Genomic DNA, 17,634 nt, shown 5'->3' with positions numbered 1-17,634 from the left:
TGCATTTTTATTTTCTACGATAACCCGTTTGCATTATTTTATAGATTTTTAAAATAAAAATCAAACTTATTTTAATATCCAACGAATAGGATTAACTAACAATATAAAATCTTTTTACACTGTCCGTGTATATCAATTAAATCCATAAAACAAAATATTATTTTTACAACCTCCACTAAATAAAATAAAACGCGGGTCTTCACAATCTCATAAAATCAAGCATGGAGTGCCCTTTTTTTATGAAAAACTTAGTCCTTTTAAAATGACACTTAGAATTAAGCTATTGCAAAAAGATAATTATTTGTTTTTTACTATTGCACTTTCATTTTTTAAGAGAATGTTTTATAAATTTAATAGATATACACCGACAGTGTAAAAGGATTTTACATCATCAGTTAATTCTATCGATTGGATATTAAAATAAATTTGACTTTTATTTTAAAAACTTATAAAATAATACAAATGGATGATGGTGATGAATCGACAATGTAAATCTTTTTACACAGTACATAGTAATTAATCTCGTATTCTATTTACATTTTATATCTTTGCTTTTTTTTCAAATTCCTGCTTTTATTTTTTCAAACTCCTCTTACTTTACTATTATTCAAATAGAATAGTTTTAGAGGGGTGCAAAGTGATCTATAATACAAAGCCTCACAATTTTACATGATTAAGTTATGGTAAAAATATCTCTATAAACATATTTCACGATTCTTTTACAAAAAAATACAACTCAACTAAATTAACTTCAATTTTTACACAAAAAATTTCAATAATTTAAGACTGCTTCAAAATAATTCATTTATTTATAATTACTCTTGCTCAAAATGTTATTTAATAGTATTAACTCATGATCATAATATTTTTTAATGTTATGTTTTATTTACTATAGCGTCCTCTTAGATATTCCTTCATTGCAACAAGTTTGTTATTCTAGAGATTACAATATAAAATGTATATTATTATTAACAAAACTCAAATAAAATTTGTCGTTGTATTTCAAAGAAATTATCAAATTAACGTTATAACTAATATATTAAAAAAATAAGTGTTTTATGTAATATTGTATATTATAATTTAAATAATTTAAATATTTAATTTAGATTAAAATATTTATAAATAATAATATATCAATAAATTTTAGACATTTAGTATATATATATATATATATATATATATATATATAATATATATATATATAATATATATATATATATATATATATATATATATATTATATATATTATATATATATATATATATATATCTATATTAATATATATATATATATATATATATATAATATATATATATTAGTTGGAATTTTCGACAAGGAGAAATGGCTTAACAAACAGGTTAGAATAAAGACATTTCGACTTTTTGATGACTTGTGCATAGTATTGGGTCCTATATGAGGACAAATTGATACTTAGTATTATTTGGGAATGTTATGGAGACACCTCGACAGCAACGAATGCGTAAAGGAAGCGGTTATTTGGGCACGCAGACGTCGCGTTCAAATATGATAACTATTTTTGGAGTTACGTTCTGAGGGACACGTGGAGGAAATGCAAGGCGAAAGGCACGCAGGCGTCCACGTGGCGAAACCTATAGATTTGAATGTTAAGAGCAAATATTTCTTACTAGTAGGGATTTCATTTGTAGAATTGGGGTGTGTTCATTTTACTACAAAATCCCATTTGCAATTAAAGTATCAGCATTGAGAGAAAAGAGTCTTCATTGAGAGAATGTACGGAACATGAAACACCAATCTTTACTTTAATGTTAAAGTATTTCAATTCAATTTACCTTTCTCAGTGCAACTACTTTCGTTTATACATCATTCAACACTTTCTCTTTACTTCTGCTTTACTACAACAACTTACTTTATTTATGTCAAAATTACATTTTTACATTGTCAATACAACTATTTCGACCAAGTCGAGATAAAGTCATTTCCTAAGAGTAAATCACAAACTAAGAAGTTAGCATAATGTCATAGGATTCACTAGTTGATCCTGCACGTAACCTTTGATTAAGAGACTAACAGTTGTTTGCGAATTTTCAGCGTAAACAAATTGGCACACCCGACGGGACATGTGTTGAATTGTCTAGTTTGTATAAAAATATTCATAATTTTCCTATAAAACTTGTTTTGTATTCATGAACATTTATGGGGTTGTTTGCATACGTTTAAGGAGTGGAAAGTTTTTCCCAAAAATGACATGTCCTTTTGTAGATAACAAAAGTGCACATAACGATCTCCAAAATATGGTAGAACAACTAGTTAGATCGACGGATGACGATATGCTTGTATCAGCACCTCTTAGGACAACTGCTCTTGTGGTGTCATCGATGCCAGTTGCACCATTACCATCACAAGGGGTAACTCGCGCACCACAGTCATGAAGTGTCTTATTTAACCCTACGATGGTGATGCCTTTGTTTGGTTTTTCTTTGCCAATGAATAATAGGGATTACCCTTACGATATGCCAATGTCGATGATGGTTGACTTGCATACCAACATGTCCACGTGTAGCGATAATGATGTGGCAACAACGTCATTGTATAAACCTTAAAATGTCTTAATGTCGACCATTAATAATACGTGTCGACCAACAGGGATAAGTTATATCCCCTCAGACAACACCATCATTGAATACCACTTATATTATGGTTATGAAGCAACAAATGGATGAGAGTAATATGGATTTAGTAAATACTATCACCCAACAAATGGAAACTATTTTAAACCCATTAATTGCAAACACAAACCAAACTTATGAGTTACTGGCAAACCAAATGGGACAAATAGTCGATTTCTTTGGCACACCACATATGCCCTCTCAACTAACTCCTCAAATATCCGTTGTGGGGCAGGCAGAAACACCTGAAAATGGGTTGGATCAGGCAAATGTGAGCTAGAATCAGGGGCCTCGCCATGACCTGGTCCTAAATAAGGAAGAAATGGCATATGTGACTCAAGTCAACCATAGACCCCTGATGGTGCATCAGAACCAAGATGCGGAGCAAGTCCTTCGAAACGTTCGGCAGAATAATTGTGTGGGGCAAAATAACATAATAATTATAGTCAAACAAATTTTGGCCCATAGTGGCCTTAATGTGTGCCTTCGTAGGCCTAACTTCATTTCCCCTTTTGTCAGAATATGTTCGAAAAACAGAGTTGCCTAAGGGTTGGAAAGTACCTAAGTTCACTAAGTTCGCTAGCGACACGAGTCAGTCGACGGTCGAACATGTCGCCAGGTACCAAACTGAAGTAGGCGACATAGCAAACAACGAGAATTTGAAGATAAAATATGCTTTAGTGAAAATTCCAGCAAATTGTTTTTCAGTTGCCACATGTTCAAGAGCTATCACTTTGTCTTCAACAAGCTTTATAATAAAGTGATGATGAATTTCAATATGCTTGGTTCTACTATGTTGAACATGATATTTTGAAATGTTGATAACACTCAAGTTATCACATAACAATGTCATGACATCTTGTCCCACATTGTATTCTTTCAAAATTTGTTTCATCTATAGCAATTATTGCTCCCTACAGCAATATACTCAGCTTCAACATTAGATAAAGAGACACAATTTTGCTTCTTGCTAAACCAAGAAATTAGATTATTCCTAAGAAATAAGCATCCACCAGATGTTGTCTTTCTTGTTAGAACAAGATTTGGCTATGGATCTATACCCTGAGTTTTGATGATAACAATGTTGTATTTGTGTGAGAACAATTTTGGTATCCTAATGGTTTATTATTGCATAGCTTTAGCAACCAATTATGATTCTGATCATATGATATGCAACATCATCAATTTCTAAACTTTGCGTTCCAAGTCCGCTTATGTGCCTGCAATTAGAAGTTATGAAAGACGTCAATATTGTTGTTGCAATGTTCTTTCTGATTCTGTGTTATTTCACCCATCAGAATCTTCTGAGGAGACTCTATGTTGTTGCTGCAATGTTCTATTAGTTCTTTCTTCTGGACATGACTCTGATCACCAAACTTCTGAAGAATGGCAAGCTTATGAAGTTGTGTTATATAGCTGAAGAGTTTGAAGATCTCAAGACAGACGGTTGAAGTTATCAAGGTTCTGACTAAGGATTCTGAAGACTCTGAAGATTCTGAAGATAATGGAGAACCCAAACCAGACTACTGACGTTGTCAAGGTTCTGATCCAAGGTTATGAAGTTTCTGAATCTAGCTCTCTACTTCTTCACTTCATGCTTCAATCATCTTTCATCAGAAGCCAATGAATTTGAATATAAGATCAAAATGGGAACATGATCAAATAGTACATATTACAAATCGAACAACTTTTCCACTACCTGATTTTGTGGGCAACGACAGTACTATACATCACACCTGTCACTGAATTTATGGGTGAAAGGACAATACACAGTAGCATTCCTTTCCCATCCAACAGTGGGCAGACGCTCAAGGAGCTTTCCCCATTTTCCCCTCCAACTGTCACATGCTTCTCTATATAAGCATGCATTGGAGACTTGAAGAAAACGATGATTTTGCGCAAGTATTTTGACAAGCTATTTTCTTTGTGAAAAGCTATCATTCATTACATATAGTTTTATTTAAGTGTTTGTTATTCATTTGTGTAAAAATCTGCTTGTGTAGAAGCATCTTGTACCACATAGAAAATATTATTCAAATTATTTGTTTGATTCCTTAAGGAGGTTATCCTTGATAAGACAAAGAAAGTTGTTCTTTGTGAGGCCTTGAGGAGACTAAGGTTTAGTTGGATTCTTGAGAATACAAAGAAGGTTATTCTTTGTGTTTATTGTAATATGTTGATTATAGTGGATTAAGTCCTTGTGTATAAGGCAAATTACCTTGGCAGGTGGACTGGATTAACTTTGAGTTTCAAGTGAACCAGGATAGAAATCTTTGTGTTTTTATCTCTTCATTATTAAAATTGTTAGTGGTGTTTTTGTTTTGGAAAAAGCTTTTGCTTGTAAAACTCAATCCAAACCCCCTTTTCTTGTGTTTTTCACACCTTCAATTGGTATCAGAGCTCCGGTTCTGATTGTGATGATATTTTTATCAACACTTCACAGTGTACAGTACCGATCTAGTTGTATGAGAAATGATGGTTGCTGCTAACGTTGTTAATAATAATGATAGAGATCATTACAGTGCAAAACCACCTATTTTTTATGGTGAGAAATTTGACTATTAGAAAGACAGAATAAAAAGTTTCTTTCTTGGTTACAATGTTGATCTCTGGGATCTCATAGTCGATGGCTATGTTCACCCAGTAAATGTTTAAGGAAATACTTTAGCAAGAAGTACTATGTCTGATCAACATAAGAAAGACTTCAAAAATCATCATAAGACCATAACCATATTGCTTAATGATATCTCTTATACGGAGTATGAGAAGATAACAAATATAAATTCTGCCAAATCTATCTTTGACTCTCTAAGAATGACTCATGAGGGAAATGCTCAAGTAAATGAGACAAAGGCCTTGGCCTTAATCCAAAAATATAAGGCTTTTAAAATGGGAGATGGTGAAAAAATTGAGACTATGTTCTCAAGGTTTCAGATGCTTGTCATGGGGCTTAAGGTTCTATACAAAGGGTATTCTACAGCTGATCATGTCAAGAAAATTATCAGAAGTCTTCCCAAAAAATGGAGACCTATGTTAACTGCATTAAAGTTGGCTAAGGATCTCAACAATATCAGTCTTGAAGAACTTGTTAGTTCTTTAAGAAGTCACGAGATTGAGCTAGAAGAAGATGAACCTCGAAAGAGAGGTAAATTTGTAGCTCTAAAATCCAAGCCTGAGAAGACTATAGCATATCAAGCTGAGAAAGAATCAGAAGGATCTGATGAAGACTCAAAAGATGATAATTAGTTGTCTCTAATCTCAAAAAGATTCAACAAACTTTGGAAACATAGACAAAATGGTCAAGGGAAATTCAAAGGAGGCATAAGAACTGATGGTTGCTTCGAATCCTCATCTGGTCAAAAGAAGCAAACTTCTGGAAAAAAAAGTTATCTGTTTCGAGTGCAAGGAGTCAGGCCACTATAAGAATGACTATCCTAAACTGAAGAAAGACAGAGGCCCTAAGAAGAACTTCTCCAAAGTCAATAAGGGGTTGATGGATACCTGGGATGACTCTGAATCTTAAGAAGATTTTGATGAAGAAAAAACAAACGTTCCACTAATGAGAATCACATAGGTGTGAGGGAAAATATGCCTAGTCCTTGTTTTAATGATGTCAAACCTCTCTAATCACCCATAACGTGTACTTTGGACAATATCATCATATCATATAATGCATTCATCCTCTAACATGTTCAAAATATAAGTTCAATGTGTCCAGGCATATAAAAGCATATCATAGATGTAAATCATGCACTTGATAATCGTTAATATCCTAGGTTCATCATAGATTGGTTTAAATTGGTCAAAATACATCTCAAAACTCATTTTTGGGAGTTTAAGAACTGTGAGTCGACTCATGACTCAGAGCATAACTCTTGGGTCTGAACAGGTCGAGTCACGTGTCGACTCAATCTTGGGAAAAATGAATGAGTCGACTCATCCACATGTTGCATCGACTCATTGCCTATTTTCATTTGAACCATGTAGCCACGGGTCTGAACAGATCGAGTCATAGGTCGACTCAACCCTGAAAAAACTCTGTTTGAGTCAAGTGATCCCCTGTTTGAGTCGACTCATCGCCTATTTTACTTGAATAATTTTGCCTCGGGTCCATACAGGTCAAGTGACCCGTATGAACAGGTCGAGTGGTTGCTGCTTGGACTCAATATTCTGCTGTGTAATTTTGCAAAATAATTTTATTATGTCTGTTATTTGGTCCATGCATCATATAAATATTCTAGAGTCTCTTCTTCAACAATTAACAATATAAGTGAAAGATATACACCAAAGTGCTATTCATCTTCATTCTCCATTACATTTCTCAATAATCACACAAAACAATCTATGTTGAGCATTGTGCATTGTTGTGGTGATAACGTCCAAATAGGATTGTGGAATCTTAGTTTGGCTTGAGGCTTTGTGTGGGTTTTTCTTGAATAAAACTATTGGGGTTTTGTCCTCAAAGAATTGGGGTTTTTTTCACTAACCTTTGCTTCACAGACTCAGCCGAGTGAAAAGTTTGAAGAACGGTGGGTTCGGTCAAACAAGTAACGGTAACCAGAGGATTGTGAAGAAAGCTTAGGGTTCAAGCGACTTGCGTTCGAAATCAGTCAAGCTAAAGTTTTAGAGAACGTGGCATTCTCGCAATAAGGTAGCTGTAACCGGAGGTTCGTTTGAAGCGCTTGAAGGACTTGGTTCAACTCGAATCCAGGGGAGAGAACCGAATAGGATCTCCAACAACACTAGGGGTTGATTGGTGGTGATCATTTATTTTCTTGTATTGAATTTGCAATGTGTTAATAAAAACATCTCAATTCTAGATTTAGAATTAAGGGCAGGCGTACCCTAAGCGAGGACGATAAGGGAACTGCCTCAACAAATCTGGTTTTGTTCTCTCTATCTCTTATCTCTTTAAATTCTACATTAATTATGTTTTTTGTGAAATTAATAGTAAAATCAATATCGCTTGATTGTTGTGCATAGTAACTATTTGATAAATTGGTGTAATCACTTTGATTGCAACTGAGTAAAATTATGCACATTCAATTTGAGTGAAATTGAAACTTGGTGTGGAGTGCTCACCAAGTGTTCGATAAAATTAATCTCACACAAATCTAGTAATATTTTACTTGCTCTCTTATTGTGTTAACGCATTATTAGAGGTAACAATATCAAGGATTATGGTAGTTAACTGATTGATTTAGATAGTGGTTGATTATCTCTATTGTAGTTATTCCATTCGGTTTCACGCATATCTGATATTTCCATTAACGGATCCTTTAGACGATTATAATCTAGGGTGCTTCCACAACCATTGAAAACATTTTTAAAAAGCGCTAAATTTCAAAAACTGATTTATTCAACCCCCTTCTAGATTGGTACTATCGTCTAACAAGTGGTATCAGAGCCTGGTTCATCTAGTGCTTCACATATAACTTATTAGAAAATGAGTAATGATCCTAAAGAGGCGTACAATAGGGCGCCTATTTTTACCGGTGAAAACTATAGTTATTGGAAAGATTGTATGTGTATCCATATCAATTCTAATAATAGGAAAGTATGGAAAGTCATCCAAGATTGTCCTATGGAAATAACCATGACCAATGCGGATGGTTTTGTTATACCCAAACCTGAAGCACAATGGAATGAAGAAGATGAGAAAAAGTATAATTATGATTGGAAAGCCAGAAACATACTCATCGTCGCCTTAGGTGTTAATAAGTATTATAGGGTTTCCCATTGTACTAGTGCTAAAGTTATGTGGCACTCATTTCAAATTAACCATGAGGGAACCAATGATGTCAAACTAGCTAGAATCAACACCTTAACTCAAGAATTTGACCTTTTTCATATGGAGGATGGTGAAACCATTACCGATATGCAAAAGCGATTTTCTCATCTAATCAATCGGTTAAATGTTCTTGGTAAAACTACCCCTAATGATGCTGCTACTAATAAAATCTTAAGATGTCTTAACAGGGATTGGCTACTAAAGGTCATCGCGATTAAGGAAACCGATGATCTAAGAACATAAACATGACAACATTGTTTGGCAAGCTTCAAGAGCTCATGAACCTTGAGAAACATGAGAAGAGTCAAAAGAAGGAAAAGAATGAGAAAGTTAAGGACACCAAAAGGAAGTTGATCACACTGAATCACACCGTGTTTTTTACTCAGATTTCACATGTTTATTAGGTCTTTATTATCGTTTTGCTTGTGTTATGCTCTCTTTTATGTTGTTTTCAGGTATTTAGCTCTTTCGGGACCTTTTTAGAAGAAACGAAGCAAAAAAACCAAAAATTAGGGTTTTCCGGCAAATATTGTACACATGGCGTTATGCATGGCGGCCGCTATAGGAGAAGCCGTGACACATCAGCCCTCAACCAGGAGGTAACCTCCATGATCCCATGAACTTTCCCATTCACAAACATGGCGGGCATCATGAAGGGGTGGCGGGCGCCACCTTTGCATTTCACGTTCCTGTAACACCTCAAAATTTGCCCTCCTCTTCTTGGGACTAGCTTAGCATGTTGCATTCCATATATTAGGGCATTAGGCATTTGCATATTGCATATCATGTGAACATAATGAGGTCTTCCTCCAAAGTCTTTCTCAGAAGATAGAGAGGTTAAGAGATTCAAGCCTGAGGGTCTCCATAAATTGATCACCAACCATCTAAGGGTTTGTGCTTCAATTAGGGTTTTCCTGATACATCAGAGGTCTTGGGTATTATCTTGTTGGCAAGGGTATGTCACCATCATCATGGTTATGTCCTCCTCCAGGGCTTCATTGTTCATGCTCAGTTCCTTTGGATTAGGGTTTTGACCTTTGGTCAACCCTAATCAATGTTATTCTTTCAACCAGGGTTTATCCAGGAGGTGAGGCATTCTATTGAGATGGAGGTCACATGATCATTTTATTGAGCTTATTTGGGCTAGGGTTCCATTCCTGAGCCATTTCCCCAAGTGGTTGAGGCTCAAGCTGATCAGAGCATGTCTGGGTCATCTGAGGACCTATACAATCAACTGTGCAAGAGCTGAGGGCTTTGAGGTGGGGAGATGAGTTTCAACACTTCATTCATGTTCAAAAGAGGTTCATTCATCATTCCAAACATCTATCTTGAATATTTTGAAGCCAGATCAAAAGTTTCCAAAAATGGAAAGTGACCTGTAATTTCAAGTTTCCAAAAATGACAAGTTTTTAGACCACATTCAACTTGACTTTCCAACATCAAAGAAGCTTCAAATGAATTTTTGGTCAACATGAAAGTTGAAGATCTTTCTCTCCCATTTCCAAAAAGTCCAAGATCATGAGTATTTGATGAATGGTTGAGAAGTTATGATCCAATGATTGCAAAGTGTGCTTGAAACTTCAAAGTGGCATAACTTTTGATCCAAAACTCCAATTTAAGCCACTCTTTTTGCATAATACTTATCATGACCTATATTTTCCAAATCCATCATTGCATTGCATGAAATAACATCACATGATCATTTGTCCATGCATGAGTATTTTGGAGGGAAAATGCCTAATTCAAATTTGGTGCATCATACATGCTTAATTCCAATCCAATTGTGTTCATGAACTGATTTTAAATGATTTTACACACTCATATGGCACTGTTCACGTGTAAAATTCTCCATGCACCACACATTTGCTAATTTGGTCATGCACCCCATATTTCACTAATTTTTCATTAGCCATGCTTAAACTTAATTACAACATGATTAGGGAGGAGTATATAAGGCTAAATATAACAGAATTGGATCAGTTTCACACATTCTAGATCTAGATTTTGGATTTCCCTCCATTTTTGCTCTCATCTCAAATTTCAATTTCTTTCACATAACACCTCAATTTTACTGCATAATCGTGTTCATTGATCATCATTAAGTGCAAATCAAGTGCTGGATTGAAGGTTTTGGTGAAGAAACAAGTTGCATCAACACATGAACATGAACATGGAGTTTTGAATTTCAGCTAGATCCAGACCAATTCAAGTGTCAATTTCTATCCAAAGCTTCAAAGCAATCATAGAGGAATGGATCTGGAGCTGGTGGAAGCTGTAGCACACGATTTTGGTCACTGCAAGTTCAGGTTGGTGAAATTTCGAATCTCATGTTTCTTCAATTCATTGCCATGATTAGATAGATCATTTGATGCAGAGAATTCTGATGTGTTTAGATTTAAATTTGGTGAAATATTGAATGAGACATGTTGATTTTAAGTTTTGAACATGAAGATGTTTTCGTTTGATTCATGAAATATGTGATGTTTTAGGCTTAGCTAATGTGATATCCTTGTTCTACGCGTCAAGACCTTTCCATTGATGTATCATATGCATGTTTCTGGAAAAAATATGATGAGTGCTTGCCGTGTTTTGGCCGGAGAAGATGACCGGAAACACTGTTCCGGTCATCTGGTGCGAACGTTAGGGTTTGCCTTGTGTGTTGCTCGTGTGGCTTACTGAGTGGCAAATTGATAGGCTATGGTTCCTTTGACCAGTTCCACGTGCGCCTGGACTTGCTGACTGGGACGCCACTTCAATTAATGAAGTGTTGAGTTTTGATTCCATGCGCTACCTTGTACCTCCATTCGATTCCTGGCTCCATAGAAATTGTGATTTTATTTTTTCCAGCGCATTTCCAATTTCATACCTGGTTCGATTCCTTCTGCATGCATATTTTCAAATTTATTTCAACCTTTTCTATTTCCCTCCATTTCTCATGCATTTTGTTCATATTTTGTCATATATTTCCATCAAATTCAAAAAAACATAAAAAATAGAATACTAATCCAATTTAATCCAAAAAAATTTCCACATGATCAGTTGAATGTCTATTATTTTGTGGTTGTGATTTCATGATTTTATCATTTCTGGAATTTTAAATGTGTTTGCTTAGTTGAACATGATGCAAAATGTGACATGTTGTACCAATTCTCTTGTGAAATGCTCATTAATTGGCCAATTGCTTTGAAATTTTATATGCTGATTCCTAACATGTTACATGATATTTGAGCTTTTGTTTGGCATTTTTAGCATATTCCAGCTCTGTTTTGGACACATGAATGTATGGTGTGACAATGTGTGTCACACATTTTGATGTTGCTCTTGTTCATTTTCATATACATGTCAATTGAGCTTTTCTGATTCTAATTTTTTGCATGATGCTTGTGTTTAACATGTTATGTGCACATAAAAATTTCCATGGTTATTTGATTCATTTATGTTTTAATATGGAATTTCTACTCTTAATGTCCAATTGTGTGCTTTGTAATTGCCTTTGCCTTATTTTGTGCTTTAGATGGCTTTTCTTATTGATTTGGATTTGATCCTTTTTAGGACATGTTCTCACTTGAATAAATGTGCTTCATGTTGAATATCACCTTCTGTTTTGACTTTTTGCTTTGCCTTTGACCCTAGTCTTGGTACTAGTGGTTTGTACTCATCTTTTGAGCTTTGTATTTCAGGTTCAAGCCATTAGCTCTAGTGGTTGATGCAATCTTATGACTTGAGGTGCAAATTACTGTGTACACTAACCTTGGTTGTGTTGTAGGGCCATTGGTGATGAACTCACTTGAGTTGTTTACACCTAGGACTTGCCTTGTGTGCATATTGGTTGTATCACTGTTGATTGTCTGTTTGGTGTGTCTGAGTACAATATTGACTTGTTTGACTTTCTTACAGGTACTTTAGTCGCTTTTAGCTCTTGCTTGAGATGTGCTTTGGTTGTGGTTGGTATACCACCTAGGTAATCATTCTCTAACTCCATGTAGTCTGGAAGCCCTGTCGTTTCTTTTGGCAGGCATTTGGCTGAAGTCCTCCTTAAGAGGCAATGACTGTGATTGTTTATATTTGTGCCATGTACTCGAAGTCCTCCTAAGTGAAGAGGCAATTGGCAGATAGAAGGGATTAACAATCAATCCCCTGCTAATCGTTTGAGTCGTTCATTAAGCTCGCACTACGTGCTGATGCTCTTGAACCTAACCCAAGATCCTTGTATATAGAGTCAATCAAGTGGAGTAGGGTCCCTCATTCTGGATCCCCATGTTTTCATTGATTGAAGCTCACCCAGGCCCGGGTTAAGAGCTATGAGGTCCAACCCTCATTACCTTTCATCTGCTCACCCTGACGGTCAATGTCAGTGGTTAAGAGCCCTTAGATACCCTTCCAGTTGGCTTGTTTGTCGAGGTTGTTATGACCCCTTGACTAAAGCCTCACCCTTGATGTTTGAGCCCCCTTGTTGGTGTGTTTACTTCATGTTATGTTTTTGTGTGGTGTGATTGTATCCCCATAGGATTGCTAGACTTCGTATAGTCTCTCGTTTGCATGTCAATTAAGGTAGTGTAGCGGTGTATTCGTCGCTATATGATTTATTGATTAAACCATAAGCAAAGCATACAATGAAATTCGAGTCGCCACCGCACTTTTTTTATCCAAAGGAATGGCTAAAAAGCGAACAAAAGCCTAAGAAGTTTTACACGTAGAAAACTAATAAAAAGATCAGAGAGTCTGGGTAAGGGGTAAATTACGCAATGGGAAGGTGTTAGGCACCCACTACGTCCTAGGTACTCCTAGGGAGCCCTTTTCACACTTGTTGTATAAAATTATTATTTGTTATAACATAAGTATTGTGCAAACATGATTGGGATGATGAGAAAAGAATGTACAATTTTATTGTTTTTGTGTTCGAACGGATGAACTCGTTGCCTACGTACCTTCCATCAAAGGTAAGGATCAAAACGCCGTAGTTCGGCTAAAAGATTTCCAAAAGGTTTGTGAGTTCAATTTTAAACAATAGCACTGAGGCTCTTCATTATCAATGGGAGAAAACTCGACCAAGACCAACATCCACCATGCGAGGATAGCTTCGACGTACTAGAGGGGTTAACCCTGTTTTCAGTACGGAAGTCTTATAGTCGACTCACTAAGGATAGGGTGAGGTTTACATCAACCACGATGATAATTGAAACCTATGGCTAATGCATGAAAAGATTAACAATGGACAAAGCCAAAACAATTGAATGGGTGAAGTTAATTGATTGTGATTATGAAAGTAGGGTCAAAGTATGATTAAGATTGATTCAAAGAAGTATTATGAAATGGAGTTTGAAAAAAGTCAAGGACTTGGGGTCCAGGTTTTTAATTTGAAAACATGAAGATGTTTGCACAATATCTATCTCAATTTTGAAAGTAATGTGTGAAAAGGTTTAGGACATAATGGGGGGTGAATGGATGAAGATGGATTGTAAAACTTCTTAGGAGGTTCACCTCTTGAAATCATATAGAAGATGACTCAAGTGTGTCCTTTGGAATAGGCAATGAGCAATAATAATGTAAGCAAGCAAATGATACCGGATGCCACTCAATGGTCTTACTCCAATCTCACAAACAAAAGCGGATACCGGATACCACTAGATGGATTTACACCAATCTCCTAAAACAGAACTGGATATCAGAGGCCACTCAATGGACTTATACTAATCTCCTAACAAAATGAAACTTGGATACCGGATGCCAATCTGTCTGGACTTATACCAATATCCAACATATGATCATAGGAAAACAAATGCCAACTTGCAGGGACTTACAGTTGCATCCTCACATACAACAAACAAATGCATCATTATGGTCATAGGAAAGCAAATGCCAACTTGCAGGGACTTACAGTTGCATCCTCACATACAACAAACAAATGCATCAAGCAAAGATAAGATGAGTGGCCAATGTGATGGTCTTATACTCACTTCCATATCCTAGGAGCAATGGCCAATGGATGGTCTTACAATTGTCCTCAATGGGTAAACAACAATGATAAGTCATAAAGACAAATGAGATGGTTATGCATTAATGAGCAATAAATGACGATGAGTGCACAAAGCATGCAAGCAAACATGTGTATATGAAGTAAGTGATCAATCAATGAAGTCAATCAGCACACACTATAACCACACAATGAGGCTCATACAAAGGGTTAGGCATTGAAGCCAACTGGAATAGGTTAATGGTGCTCTTAACCTTGCCATTGAGGGGCTAAGGTGAAGCAGATGAGAGGATATAAGGAGTGTGCCTCATTGCTCTTATCCCTGGTCAGGGAGAGCATTTGAATATCAGAAGGTGTGGGAGTTCAGAAAGTAGGAACTCTCTCCACAGATTATTGACTCGATAGATCTTGGGTTAGGATCTCAATGCTACAACCATGTAATGGGAGCAAGGAGAAGACTCACAGAATAGTAGGAGATAGGTTGCTTATCTCTTGAGTTCTACCAATTGCCTTATTTAAAGGACTTTTCCTGCTTGGGACAAATGTAAACACACACAAGCATTGCCTCTTAAGGAGGACTTCAGACAGTTGCCTGGCCAAGTAACAGGCCAGGTCTTCCAGACTACATGAAGAAAAGGGATTATACCTCAATGCAAATTACTATTAAGCAAAGCAAAGCAAAGTTCACAAGGAACTAAAAGCAACTAAAGGTACCTGAAATCAGTCAAACAGAATCAGTACACAACTCAAAGTTAAATCAAAATGAGATAAGGATCAACAGTCAACACAATCAATTAAGTGAGCAATGCACAAGGCTCAAAGCATGTGAGCCAAGCAACCTACAAAACAAACAATTTAGTCATGATAAACAATCAAGCTCAATCAATTTGTAATGATCTTTTTGGAGCATTTGTTGCTTAACCTGAAAACATGAACTCAAACATGAGCAACAGGACCACTAGGACAAGCCTAGGGTCAAAAAGGGATGAAAAAGTCAAAACAGCAAATGAAATTAAACCAAAATCAAGTTTAAACAATTAAGAAACAAACTCAATTTGTTCCATGTTCATATCATTCACCATCATCATTTCATAAACAAATTAGGTCAAAGCATAGCATATGGAAGCTCATAGAAGTCAACAGCAAGACTCAACTCAAAACCAATCATAAACAATTCAATAAATCATCAAATAATTCATGATCAATCATAATCCATAACATGATATGCATATAAAATTTCAGCTCATTTGGATCAAGGGAAGTTGGTCAATGAAAATCAGAAAGGCAAGGCAAGTTTAAGCATGCTCAAAGAAGTCAACCAAACATGTACCAACTTGAATAAATCATAAATCAGTGACAACATATGATAAATGAATGGGATCAACACCATGACAAAGCTTAAGATGTCTACTAATCATATGTCAAATTTCAAGTTCATCCAATAAAGTATGAGAATTTCACAAATGAAATGGGAACATGTGTCACAAAAAGTCAACATATGACCAAACAGGGGAGAAAATCCCAAAAAATTAGGAAATGGCATCAATAATTCCACAAAAAAAATCACATGTAAACTAGACATCCAAGAGTACATTCATGCAAAAATTCACATCAATTTGAGTTCAAGAAGCATGGTAAATAAAATCATGAAGTTGCACATCCATGGTGTGACACAAATTGTCACACCCTAATTCAAAAAATCATAAATCACAAACCAGCAATGATAAATCCACAAACTCTACACCAAAATCACCATGAATGTGTCTAGTTTAAGCACAAAAAATTTGAGAGTCATTGGATAAAGCATCATCATTTCACAATTGATTTGGCAAAGTGTACAAAAAATGAGCACATGTCATGAACCCTAGCACCATTTAAAATTCATCCATGCCAAAAATCTGGAAAAATCATGACAAATAACTAGAGATCAAGAGGAGTATTTTTCAAAAAGTCCCATGAATTTTGGATGAATAATGGTTGACTTATGAATTTTGTAAGTTGGGAGATCAAAATGAAATAAACATTAAAAATGACATGATTTAATAGGACAATGTGGCACGGCAGTGGCATTTTTGCAATTATGGGGATCACTAAGTGAAACACTGCGTTTCACTTAGTGATGTGTCACGCTGTGATTTGTCATGGCCAATGGAATAGTAACCTTCATGCAAGACAGAAAATTCACACGACCAAACGCAAGCAAGACAAAATCTGGGCATGGACTTAGGGTTTCGCATACAGTAACATGTTCATCTTCATCAACCAATCGTGAATTTTTTTTTTTGCCCAGAAATGGAAATCAAATACATCAGTCGAATCAGCAGCCAACATATATTCATAATCTAACATCCATTAACATCAATTCAAGCTAATAAGAAAGAACCATGCAAAATCATATTTGAACATCCAATTTCATTTCAGCATAACTTTCAGATTACTCAACCATTTTCAGTGATTCAAAGCTTAAAATGCTCATGGCAAGGAGATCTATAAGAAGCATATCATGGTTTTGCAAATAGTGAGATTCGAATTCTTACTTGATTTTGAAGGTAATGATGAAATAGTTGTGATTTGGTCGTGTAAGCTCAAAACAGTTGTTCTACAAGCTTCCAAATGATGAATGAGTGAAGGAATTTGGCTCAGCTACCTTGCTTTCAGCTCAAATCGAGATCTGCCATGGATGTGCTTCAATGGAACAGTCGCATGAAATGGCTTTACAGCTGGTGAATGATGCTTGCAATGAGCTCAAAAATGATGGTGAGTGTTGAAGCAAATAAACCCTAGCTCGAGTTCTCTTGAGTTTTGGCAGAAAATGCAAAATGAAGAAATGGTGTGTTTTTGAGAGAAATGAGTTTTTTGTTTTTGATGTTGTGGCTGCTAGGGTTTTGTTTTACAGAAAATGCAGTATATGTATGCTGTTTAACATCTGTTAATCAAGGTTAATGGAAAATGAAATTGGAATTGCTAATGAAGTGTCTTTTTGCCAATTTGAGGATTTTCACTTAAGTGGCAAGGTGGATGTGTGCAGCTGCGAATTTGGGCCTCAAGCATGTCCAAAATGTGTTTTCAGAACATTCTCAATTGGTGGAATGGGTTGGAATTGTTTAATTTACAAAGTCACTTTTTTACTTCACTTGAATTAATTCATGCTAGTTCAAAAATGCCATTTTGCTTGGTGAACCTTTGGTAAATTGTGATGACAAATTTGGAAAGAGGGCAT

Source organism: Lathyrus oleraceus, chromosome 6, assembly GCF_024323335.1.
Source record: "Lathyrus oleraceus cultivar Zhongwan6 chromosome 6, CAAS_Psat_ZW6_1.0, whole genome shotgun sequence".
In the NCBI taxonomy this organism is placed as follows: domain Eukaryota; kingdom Viridiplantae; phylum Streptophyta; class Magnoliopsida; order Fabales; family Fabaceae; genus Lathyrus; species Lathyrus oleraceus.
The sequence above is the reverse complement of the archived record's forward strand: the minus strand, read 5'-3'. Positions refer to the sequence as shown.